Here is a 12,476-nt window from a genome sequence, read left to right on the forward strand (position 1 = left end):
GTTGTTGCCAATTACCACGAAGGCACAAAGTTAAAAACACTATAGTAACATAGGTGCAATGAAACATTCTCTACCAGTCTGTATCGCTCATTTCCTTGCCACAAAGTGAACAATTAAAACCAGTTCTGCCCCCATTTGAGACAGCTGATAGCTTTGAAATTTTGACAGAGCCCTGGATGCAACTGAGTATACAACAATGGTATCTAAACATACATTTTAATAGCAATTGCTTTCAGAGCCCAAATTTGTATTTCACATGGGTCACGTCTCAGTGCAACTGCTTTTTGGTCACTCTGAATAATTCTAGTGACCGAAAAAGAGATGACACCTCTCTAAAATAACAGAAGAACTTCATGTACCAAGAACTTAACCCATCCCTCCAAATTACTTCCTTTAAAAAAAATGTGCGTGGAGAACAAACACATGTTTTTGATATTATACACAAATTCTTTAGGATACACAGGGAAGACTGGATGTTTATTGGATATGTCACCGAACATTGCTGTGCTTGTTTCACGTAGCAGCTAGAGCTGAAGAAACTGAGTCTGGCTGAACAGAAAAAAAAAGTTATTGGGTACGACTGCATAGATTTATTTTTTTTTTTTTTAAGTCTTTTAATTGCATTATAGTTAATGACATATAAATAATAGAAAACTAAGCAACAACATATATTCCAATTAACTGGACTGTCTCCAATGAAGAGATTTAAAGCTGAAGATGCTTAACGCCAAGGACTGCCTTTTAATTGCAACAATAATTCCACCTAAGTGGAATGCCCTCAAGCAACTTAGCAGTGATAGGGCCCTTGATTATTTCTATGCAGTATAAAAATATCAGTTTGTTTACTTTTTGTTTTAACACCTTTGTCTACCCTCTGCTTTCTACACATAGTGCAACTCCAATACAATTTACTATTGCATGCTAAGCTGCTCCTTTCAGACAGTTTGGTTGGACCAGAGACAACCACATCCCCAGTCAGAGCAGAGGCAGCAGGTGCTCTGATGTACTCACCACAGCTCTGGGCCCTTCTAATGGAACTAATCCAGGTACTGAAGTTCCTCATCCAAGCAGGAAGGCGATACAGATGTAACCGTACAGAGATACCATCTCCCTTTCATTCAGAAAGGATATGTGCTTCCTACTCACACGCGTTCCTTAAAATCTTACACGGTGATAGAAGAGCTTGCAAATCTCTAACGGAAAGTAGGAAGGAAAGGTGATAACCACAGCATAAAACAATTTCATGCAAGCTTTCGGACCCATCTTATGCTACACTGCAGCACATGCAATTCCTGTCTTCAAAATGAGTTTCATTGTACATACATCCACATCCTGTAACATCTTAAATTGGCTGAATGTTTCAGCACCACTGCTAGAATGAAAATGTGTTTAAAAATCTCTACTTGAACACTGAGTTGACACTACCCAGCATACATGAAGTTATTAGCATCTGAATTCAGCTAGTTTTATGCCATTTCTTGGAATACCCTGCCCTTAAAGAACACAGTCTAGGCAGTTTAAAATAACTGCTGTATTTTCCTCTGGGTAACAGTGAAGCACACCTGTCTCATCAAGCTTAATTTGCTCCAAAGCAAATTAACTCACTAAACGTGTGCTTGAAGACAGAACTGCAGGCACTTCACTCCAACCGGCAGCGCTTCGGATTGCTATCAGACCATAAAAAACAAAACACACCCAAATAGATAGGGAAGTGTATATTCAATGCATAACCAATACACAGGACTGCCAGGCTTCAGCCAGGAACCACAGCACAAGCTTGAGTGAACAAGTTCATGGTATGGAAAATCCAGCAGGTATTTGTGTGCCATTTCTTACCCTCTCTGGGACATGGTGGAATATCAATGCCAGGCAGTGTGCTTGCTGTCAGGTGGTCTCATGCTCCTTTAACGATTCTGAAAAACACTAGAGGCCATTTTGGAAGAGGATGGAGTTGTAGTAGAGGAAAAGCATTTGGAACTGTACTCCACCTCCACAAAGGCCTGCTGCACTTCTTCATACCCAGAGTACACCTGTTTGCTCTCCTGCTGCAGACATGAAATAGCATCAGCTAGTCACACAAAACCACACAAAACTTCCTGCAAATAACTAACCAGCATTACCACCTTTCATTCCATGTGTATCCATGTGCAGCTTAAAGAAAATAAACGTGTTATATGGTAGGATGTTTACAATGGTGCAATGGTTACTACAGTGTAAACAAATTCTTGCAGGACACAGATTTATTGCAATGCAAGTGATGAACACAGCACTTCCAGTGCATTTCATAGCCCACAGGAAACTCTTCCCCCCTGAAATCAGACTTGCCTGGTAGCACAGGCTAATGATTTTTTCCTTCAACTGAAAAGCCTTCACTGAAGATTTGGCAACCCTCAAGCCAAGTTACAACTACACCTGAAGACACAATTTGTGTCCATGCAAACAGCCATGGCAGACCAAGCATTTAGCATTTTAATTCCCCAAAGAATGCTGTTGTGAGAGTTAGGAAAGGAACTCCCACAATACTTAAGTGCCATGCATGTTACAAATACGTACATAAGTACTTTAAAAAGAAGCTTCTGCTACGAATGCCTGATAAGTGATGCAATTTATGGTTTAATAGCAGTTGGAAGGCCTTCAAACCCACTTGCCTTAAGTCTACTACCCATTTAGTGTGGAAAATCATGACTAATCTAGAAGACGAGACTAGAAGTTTGAGCTGAAATACTGGAAGTTATCCTAGACCTTAAAAGTGAAGGAGCAGGTTCCTCTAAGCCTCTTTTCATCTTCTCTGGCATTCATAGTTGGCAACTTGAACCCTTAAAGTCTCCAAGTCAATTCAACCTAGCAACACCACAGTGGTTTGAAATAAAGCTTTCAACACAGTCATTTACTGGGCTATCAGGCATAAGAAAGATGCACCAGCATTAAGTGTACTTGGCCTCACTCCTGAGCTTTCAGATGTGGCCACTATACATTATTACTTTATCAAACAAGGTACTGTAAACAGCTGTCAGCTGCTAAGAAATGTTAATCCTCACAATTCAGAACAAGGATAGTTGTAGTACCAACCGCTTGGTAGCACGGTTTTTGTTGTCGTCGTCTGGGTTTTTATATTTTTGTGTCTTTACAGGTGACAAAACAGACCAAAGCAAAAATAGTTGAAACATTTATTTTGCCACACACAGGGTAAGCACATTGCTCCCTTGAAGGCCACACATCACTTTCTGAAGAAAGCTCTCTTCTCTGTATTAAAGGAGAGAGCTCAAGCACCATTTCTCCACAGGAGAACTGTCTCAGTCCAGCATACTAATGCACTGTAACCTGCCTGCTAAAAATCAGTTCTCCTACCCTGCCTTACATCCACACAAATCATCAGTCATGTCACTGACCCTCCCCTCCCTCCCCCAGGCAGGGCATCCATCAAAACCCAGAACAGGGCTGACCAAACCCTACATGCAATATTCTAAAGTGTTCAGATAAGGAGCTGCAACCAACTACAGTCCCCCTACAAATCCCTAGGAAGCCTGGGCATCACTTACCTTCAACACCTGCAAATTGACTCTTCAGTGTTATTTCCAGCTAGCCACATTCCTATTTTCCTGGGACTTTCTCACTCCTGCATAGTTAGCATAATGTATCCTACCTACAGGTGCCAGTGTTCTGGACCTACAATCAGTGCAGGCCTCTGGAGGTCCAGCACCATTCAATCTCATCTCAGATCTGCATGGGCCACAGCAAGGAGCCACAGCTCAGGAAGGATCTTCAAGTCCTGCTGCCATAGCTAGAGCCCTATCTCCCTATCTCACATACCAGGAACGTCATCATTTCTTTGTGTCCAAGAAAGGACCTAGAACTGGAATTGCATTAACCAGCAAGCCACATCTGAAACACTTGTAAGATGAAGTTTAGCTCCATCAGCCTAGAATGAAGATATGTTCCTTCTCTAGTGCAAGATCAAGAACAATCAAGAACATGAGGTAAAAAAGCAGTAGCGTGACTCCTGATGAGAGCAGTGCTAGTACCTAGCACTAGTGCTAGTATTCTGCTTCCCAGTTCTTGTACCAGAGGGTTCACTGCTTCCACTGGCAGCACTTACCTAGTAGTCTGGCAAATCACTAGATAGAGGTGACATCCACTCTGGATGTGACCAAAGAATTCTTCCTCAAAGAGCACAAAGGGCAGAACTGGTACCAACACTGACTGTGTTCATAAAGGAGCCACTCCTGACAGCTTGCTGTAGGAGATACTGGTTTCTCTATCCATCAGAGAAAAATGCGTTCTGGGAGCAGCAGTACTTTCCAAAACTAGACTGCTCGTGCCCTGTGCTTTAGGACAAGGTGTCACACATTGTCAGAGCAGAAGTGTGCAGAAGTGTTCAAGTCAGCTTTGTTATCTGATCTGACATTTCTGAACTTTCTGGTAGAGAAAGTTCTGGTGGAACAAATTGAAGCTGTACCACTACATTAACCTCCCACCCTCAAGTAGGCATACACTCGCTGTCTTTTAGACTATGACAGCAGTTTACTAGAGATTGCAGAGTAAGTCTTTGGCTGCTTATATCATTACAAAAAAACCCTCACACTCCTACCTCCAATCCACTTCCAGAGACCAATTACAAAGACACTGCAAAATTAAGCAAGCAGTTATCACATTAGGCTATTGTTTCAGTTCAGCCTTCCAAACGCCCATACTCAGAGTTAGGCAATTTCTTCTATTCAAACACTGAATCAAAGATTTAATAAGCCAGAGAAACAGGTTGTACAAGCCAGGCATCCTACAATGACAACAGAGAATTGCAACATTATCTGTCATTGTCTTGAAAGCAGGACCGATTTTTTACTTTTAAATAGAGTTGTTAGATACTGAAAACTTGCAATTTTACAAACCCTTTACAGGCCTCACTATTATTCCCAAGCATGGTCTGGGCACAAAGTGAGAAGTTACTGTTTGAACACTGACTTTTAGAAAAAAGGAGCAGAGAACAGATACCAATCTGGCTCTGACTACCACATGAGAACCCAACGGTCATTTTCTGCAACTGAACCTTACAGTGATTGTATCAGCTTCTTCACTGTGTCAGCATGCAAAACCTCTCCAATTGGTCTGGCAACACCAGTTCCATTTGCTCCTGACTGACAGAATCAGGTGCAGCAAGCTCCAGAGGGAATGGATCCTTCTCTATTTCAAGGAGAGTTAATATATTAATATGCTGTCGATGCAACTGTGCATAGCAAAGTGGAAGATTAAATGTTTCTGCTGGTCATCCAAAGCAGACAGCCATTCTCCATTCTTCACCTGCCAACCCATGCTACTTTCTGCAAGTCTAAAAATAATACTCCAGCAGGCATAGGTCCTTGAAAAATGGAATTCATCCATACATAGCTGAGCTTCCTGCTGAGATGCACTATTCGGAGAAGGCAGCTTCCACAGAAAAGATTATCCAGTTGCAAGATCATAAATACAAGTATGACAGCCTCCAAACATTAATACCAGAAATATCAAAACACAAGAGGTATTATCCCTCATAGTGCGCAGCAGGAGGTATAAAAACACTGCTGATTTAGAGATGGCAGCAATGGAATATCACAAGGACAGTTGAAATGTATCAGTCTCATCAATTCCTGAATCCTAGTAGCTCTAGCCATGCCACCTGGAAGCTCACAGCCCTCCCTGATGACAACTTGTACAAGGCTATGGAGTACTGACCCAGAAGGTTGAGAGCCCATTTTGAAAACTCAGTGTCATATAAGAAAAACTGAAAACTGAACAGGACAAATAGGCCACAGGCTTTTAAACACACAACAACAGCTATTTCCTAGTAAGACATTCAACAAGAAAATCTATGCAGATATATTAAAGAACTGCTTTTATATCAGGGGTTGAACTGGCCGAACTGAGTAAGTTAACCTGTAAACAGGTGCAGGGCACTAGCAAAAACTAGAAGATGCAAGCATTTTATCACTAGTTTAAAAGGATTAAGAAGCCCAGATTTGTAAGCATCAATAACAACCTCTATTCCATTCTGTCAATAGTCAATAGAGGAGTATCACAGAATAGTCTAGGTTGGAAGAGACCTCCAAGATCACCGAGTCCAACCTCTGACCTAACGCTAACAAATCTTCCACTAAACCATATCCCTAAGCTCTACATCTAAACGTCTTTTAAAGACCTCCAGGGATGGTGACTCAACCACTTCCCTGGGCAGCCTATTCCAGTGACTAACAACCCATTCAGTAAAGAAGTTATATTGGTGACAATTCATTATATCCCAGATAGAAAAGCAATTTTAAAAACAGAGAATAAGGTGTAGTCACTACCAATGCAGTAAACCAGAACCCTTTTGACATGAACACAGAAATGCTGTCTGTACAGATTTAAAAAGTATCAGAGCCATCCATATGCCTAAACAGAACTCTTACTTCGCAACAATAGTTTCCAAAACAGTAAGTTACAGTCTGTTGCACTTCAGAAAACTGTAGCATCAAATTCTCCAACAAACCTGACTTTGCTTCCTGAAGTCAGAGATTTGATGTAAAGAGGTAACTGTTTGCTAACTCAGGCATCTGTTCTTGGTTTCATGAAATAAGCTCTATCAGCTTACTACTTTCACCTCTTCCAAGAGAAATAGGTTGAGAACAGAAGGATAGAAAGCTATACAATTACTGATCTATTTTTAATAACAGTAAACAGGTAAGACTTTGAAGGATCACTTCTTCCAAGCCCAGGAATTGTCGATCCCTACATGCAGGATGTGCAAATCTTCATTTGCAGGTGACAGGAGACCTGCATAAACAAACAAGGTACCCATGACAAAACTCAGGGAAACAGGAGATGGAAACAGCAGGAAGCAAAATGCTGTTCAAGTATGCAGGGATAAGGTTAGGGAAGCCAAAGCCCACCTGGAGTTGAATCTGGCAAGGAACATTAGTACAAGAAGGGCTTCTACAGGTGCATCAGCAGCAAAAGGAAGAGTGGGCAAGGTGTAGGTCTGCTGCTTAGTGGGGCTGGGGATGTGGTGATGAAGGACAAAAAGAGGCTTAGATATTCTGTGCCTTCCTCACTGATAATACCTGCCTTCAGGAATCCCACAAAATCCCACATTAGAAGGGACCTCTGGAAGTAAACTTCTCTAAAGCCCCCTGCTCAAGTAGGGCCATCTAGAGAAGGCTGCCCAAGCCAATGTCCAGATGGCTTCCAAATGTCTCTTAGGATGGAAACATTTCACCTCCCCTCCAGGTAACCTGTGGCAATGCTGTTATCTGAACAGTACCAAAAAAGTGTTTCCTGATGTCCAGATGGAACCTTTCGTGTTTCAGTTTGTGCCCATTACTTTGGAAACTTTTATACATGAGATTTCCCCCCTTCCCTTCCCAACCTTCTCTTCTCCAGGCTGAAGAGTCCCTGCTCTCCCAGCATTTCCTCACAGGACAGATTCTCCAACCCTCCAATCACCTTTGTAGCCCTTCACTGGACTCTCTCTAGCAGCACTCTCTCATACCAGGCATCCCAGAACTGGACAGTACTCTAGGTGTGACTTCACTATTGAGGAAGGAGAAACAAATACACCTGGAAGCCGCTCCCAAATTTATGATGGGGAAGGTGACTGGGAATGTTCCACATGGATTTATGCAGGGGAAGTCATGCCTGACCAACCTGGTAAGCTCACTGGGATAGCTCTGGCTATTATTTGTCTCCACTTTAGTAAGGCCCTCTGATACTGCTACCATCACATCCTCGTAGACAAGCTGATGAAGTACCACCTAGATAAGCAGACAGTGCGCTGGACTGCTAGCTGGCTGAGCTGCTGGGCTCAAAGGGTTGCGATGAGCAGCACAAAGTTCGGCAGTAGGCCAGTCACTAGTGGTGTACCCCTGGCATCGGCACTGGGGCAAATACTGTTTACCATCTTCACTGCTGACCTGGACAACGGGGCAGAGTACACATGCACATTCACAGAATAACTGCAGACACTAAGACACCAAATTTGAATCACCTTACAGGCAAGTGTCCTCAACTAGATATTTCAGAAGTCCACCTCAGAAATACTTCAAAGCACAAATTTTTAAGCCTGAAAGCTCCTTCTCTCAGTACTTGAAGTCACGTGGCTACATCTAAGCTTTATTGTTAAATAACTACATGTCTTCAAGAGTGGCCCCAAAGAGAATTAATCCACTCCCCAAGAAAGTCTGGCAGGGGCAGGAAACGACCTGCACCACACTCTTGGTTGCCACTGCCTCCCCTTAAGGTAACTCATAGCCTCTTAAATCATAATTGTACAGGCACCTGGAGTAAGAGCCAGCATATGGGAGATACTGGGCTGTTAATACAGGTTCAAAGGAAACAATGCCACATATTACATCCTCTTCCCACTCCATTAAAACAATAGCACGTGAAAACTTTGATCAGTAGTACTGGGAAGCTTTAAAGACAGAAGAAGATTCCCTATTTTAGAGATATAGGCAGCATTTGGAAGTGACTCAGTTTTATTAAGTTACGTAACTCCATCATTGTCTATGATACCAAACAGATATAAAAATATACAAGAAAAAAAAAATCTAAAAATTGAACAACACACAAAAGGCTAGAATCCACCTGCTAGCACAAGAGACCCAGAGACCCACTCCCCGTTTGGTGCAGGTAGCTGACACTCTTAGCAGAGGTGACCACAAAGCAGCTCATCAGAACCAGTACAATTTACTGTCCATGTTCAGCTACAAAGGCAATTTTGGCCTACGTTAACACACTGGCTGAGAAGTATGGTGGCTCAAGCACTGCTGTTCAATTACTTCCGTGACAGCTGAGCCACCTCCTTCAGAGATACCAGGAGCATGAAGAATAAAGTAAGACAGTAAGTAGATACTCATCTGTCATCCCCTAACATTTAACAGCCTTTAACATCAAGCTCAAGAATCTTTCTGAAAAATTGAAGAGATCTAAGTTACATTCCATTTTGATTCTTAACAGGACATGGGCAGCTGCAGTCTCAGAAATATTCCTTTCGCTTATGTTGTACTACCTGGATGTGGCCAGCTTCAGAGTTCATAAGTACCTGTTTGCTTATACTCACTGGAGATAAAGCTGACCTGAAGCCAAGTCATTCACATCTCAGCATGCTTCAGCCCAGGGCTACAAAGCCAGGTGTAGTTCTCCCTGCAGCTGACACCTCTGCTGCTCTGGCCTGGTAGCAGATCTCAAAATTGAATTTAAGCCCTCAGTGCTAATTCTCTTCTACTTCAAAAAGTAAGGAACGGAAGAGATATTAGAAGAATTGCTGAACAGTATGGTAAGGGGTAAAGGACAGGGAGAGATGGAACAGTGGAATAGTAATTCGGTGGAGAGATGGAACTGGAATAGTCATTCGGTGGAAGAGATGCAGGCATCAGCCAATGCAGGGCAGAGCAGCTAAAAACAGAAAAAGGGAGCAGAGAAGGTTATGGCAGATGAAGGGCAAGTACAAGAATGTAAAGCAATGCTAAAACACTCTTGGGCACTGAGCTTGTCTTTTAATTACTACAACACAAACCTCTTCAAAGTAGGGCTCCAAATACATCAGGCTAAAACACATACAACACTAGTGGGGCGCTTTGAAGGTAACATCAACTGGTATACTTTTAGATTTGAGACTTCTCCCATTTTACACTTAGTATTCTTGGTTAAATTACTATTAAACATCTGAAACCAGGCCCAGGAAGCTGAAGTGTCTCTAATAAGTCAGCTGGCAAAGGATGGCTAAAATTGAATTCATAATCCCTTGTTTGCTATGAAAAACTGCACAATGACACGTTTGCCAACTTTAGCACAAGTCTACGGTGTCTAGAGAAGAGGGAAGGTTGAACCCCTGTCGTACACACTGCATGCACCTCCTCTGCAGAGAACAGACTTTATTAATCCCATCTTAGTTTCAGGTTGAGAAAAGAACAATGGTATGCAAGTATTACCGTGATACAGGGAAGCAGCCACTCTGCAGAGTAATAGCAAAAGAAGTTACTAGAATTAGCTAAATCTTTATTTGATCCACTTATAACGAACACTGACTCCAACAAATCCATCTAATTATTGGGAAACAAATTGCAAACACATTTATTCTTTGATTAGAATCAAAGATAACACCACTGTGACAATATTCTGACCTAGGAAGCTAAAGATACTCCTAGATCTACTGAATGACACAGCACTGTCGGATTGAGTTTTGTTTCACTTCAGTTGCTAGTCAGACATTAAATTTAAGGCTGCCTCAAATTAATAATTTCTTATCAGAAGTTTATATTTAATTCAAAAGTAACACAAAATGCTAAATGACAAAGAAGAGTGGCTAAATCCAAGGCAAGATCCCAAATCTAAGTATGTATTTCATAGTTACTATTGCTCATCAGCTTGCTAATTCCAAACTATTATACTAATAGCCGCAGTACTGTACATTCACATCTCCACACTCTCCTCCCCCCCCAAGCTTTCTTAGGCAGAAGGAATGCTTCTTACTATAAACACCTCACTGATCTTCAAGGAAAGATAACTTACTAGCTGCCACAGGAAACAATTTAGGCTCTTCCTTAATGATTAATAGTCATATTGCCTCCCCTTTGAACCAGCTCCTCAGACAACTATTTGACCAGAAAAGTAAAAATATTTACTCTTCGCAGAAAAGAGGCAAGTAAATAGATTGTTAAACCCTACCGCTTTGCCAATAGGCTTTTGTCATTTCATTGCTTTGCTTGAGTTTAGCTTTTCCCAAAGACTACCACAGATTCTTTTTTTCCTCAAATTCCTTTTGAGCAAGGTAATGAAGAAATTGTGTACTGTTTATGCTCGTTTATTAAGTTAATTTCATAAAAATATAGCTTCTAATTGAGAATGAAGCCAGTCACCCTGGTTGACTGCAGCCATCAGCACACAGACAGATCAAACAGCCCAGGCCTCTGAAGAGGCTTGGCGCTTAAGCCACAGACATTGTGACATGTCCTTTAACGAGTGCTGAAGGCTATGATACTGATAGTAAAGATACAGATCCCCCCAAGATCTCCAATTGCCTCTTTCTTTCAAAGAGCAACCACTAAAACCACTCATTTGCTGAAGACTACCAGTATGTCAGTTTAACCATACAACGAGCACCGTTATGGTAAAGCATGAAATCTGAGATGCAGTAGACAGAACTATGACAAAAAAAATATCATTAAGATGTACATTTTAGAAATGAAACAGCTCTTTCCATAGAAATTACATGTAATGCTTAAGTTAGAGGTGTATTCGAAGACTGGGATCTGAGTTCAGTGTACCGATCAGGCCACCTCAAACTGGAAGCAGTACGAGACAAACTACACCAGGCTCCAGACTCCTTCCCAGATTCCTTCCCCTGAGTCCCTAAACGCAACGCTAGCCACCCCATACCAAGGAGGTATTTTCAACTGTACGCCAGCCCAGGCAGCGAGACATACCCAAAGCCCTATCGAAGCACAAGCTGACATGCTTGAGCCCCTACCATATTAAGTTACCCGAGTGAGCACAGCTCTGGGGGCACGCCCTGCCTCTGCGCCCATCACACAGCTCGCACTTTTGCTCATTATTGTATGCCAGGAACCATACACGTAGGATGCTCCAGCTGTTTACTCACCTACATTAGTTTCAAGATACTACGTGGGATTTTGTTCTTTTTTAAAAGAGCTTGCAACTGAAAGCACAAAAGAAGAGGTTAAGTTAATAAGGGCAGTAAAAAAACATGACGTGAAGCCGCCGCCTGAGGAGACAGGTGCCTGGGGGGGGGGGGGGGTTAGGTGGTTTAAAGGGGCAAAAAGCAGCTTGATTTTAACTTTATTTCATGAAGAAACTTTGTTTTTAAGACCAAGTCCAGCTGAGGGAGGAGATACCGAGCCTGATAACCCTCCCGGCTGGCGCTGGGCTGTGAGGGGCGGCTCTGCAGGGAAGGTTCCAGTCCGTTCTGACAGCCCCGCGCCCTCCCGAAGCTCCGCGCGCCGCCCCCGGGGCTCGGCAGCCGTTAGAAGCCAACGGGCGCGAGCGGCGGCCGGCAGCAGCGGCGGAGCGCGGCCCGTCAGGGCGCACCCGCGGGGTGAGCGGCGCGGGGCGGCGGGCACGGGGCGCCATTTGCTGAGCCCGGGGCCCTCGGGGGGGGGAGGGAAGGCTCCGGCAGCGGAGGGCCGGGCGGGGGGGGCTAGGAAGGAGGGAAAGGGAAGGTTGGGGGGTGGAGGGGGTGAGCGCAGCGCCGGGCCCGCCGGGGGGCCGCGGGCGAGGCCCCCGCCTTACCTCCCGCGCCGCCGAGCCCGAGCGGAGCCGAGCGCACCCGAAGGGAGCCGATCGCCGCGCCCCGGACGCCGCTGCCCGCGGGTGGGGAGGCGGCGGCCCAGCTCTCCCCCCCCCCCGCCCCACAGCCCCGCACTCCCAGCGCGCGTCTCTGCCCCGCCCCGCCGGCCCCAGCCCAGTCCCGCCATTGGCCCAGCCGAAGTCACGCCCCCCGCCGCAGCCAA

The 12,476-nt window shown here is 43.9% G+C and overlaps 1 protein-coding gene across 1 annotated transcript in view; it reads right to left on the reverse strand.

Moving 5' to 3' along the window:
- SETD3 (SET domain containing 3, actin histidine methyltransferase) overlaps window positions 1-12,388 on the reverse strand; it is a 60,511-nt gene extending 48,123 nt beyond the window's left edge. Inside the window, exons 1-2 of the mRNA XM_035328786.1 lie at window positions 12,256-12,388; window positions 11,609-11,665 (exon numbers count right to left, since the gene is read on the reverse strand). The gene's annotated coding sequence lies outside the window, so the exon portion shown is untranslated. The remainder of the gene's footprint in view (window positions 1-11,608; window positions 11,666-12,255) is intronic.
- Window positions 12,389-12,476: the final 88 nt, after the last annotated feature.

Source organism: Oxyura jamaicensis, chromosome 5 (genome assembly GCF_011077185.1).
Source record: "Oxyura jamaicensis isolate SHBP4307 breed ruddy duck chromosome 5, BPBGC_Ojam_1.0, whole genome shotgun sequence".
NCBI lineage: Eukaryota > Metazoa > Chordata > Aves > Anseriformes > Anatidae > Oxyura > Oxyura jamaicensis.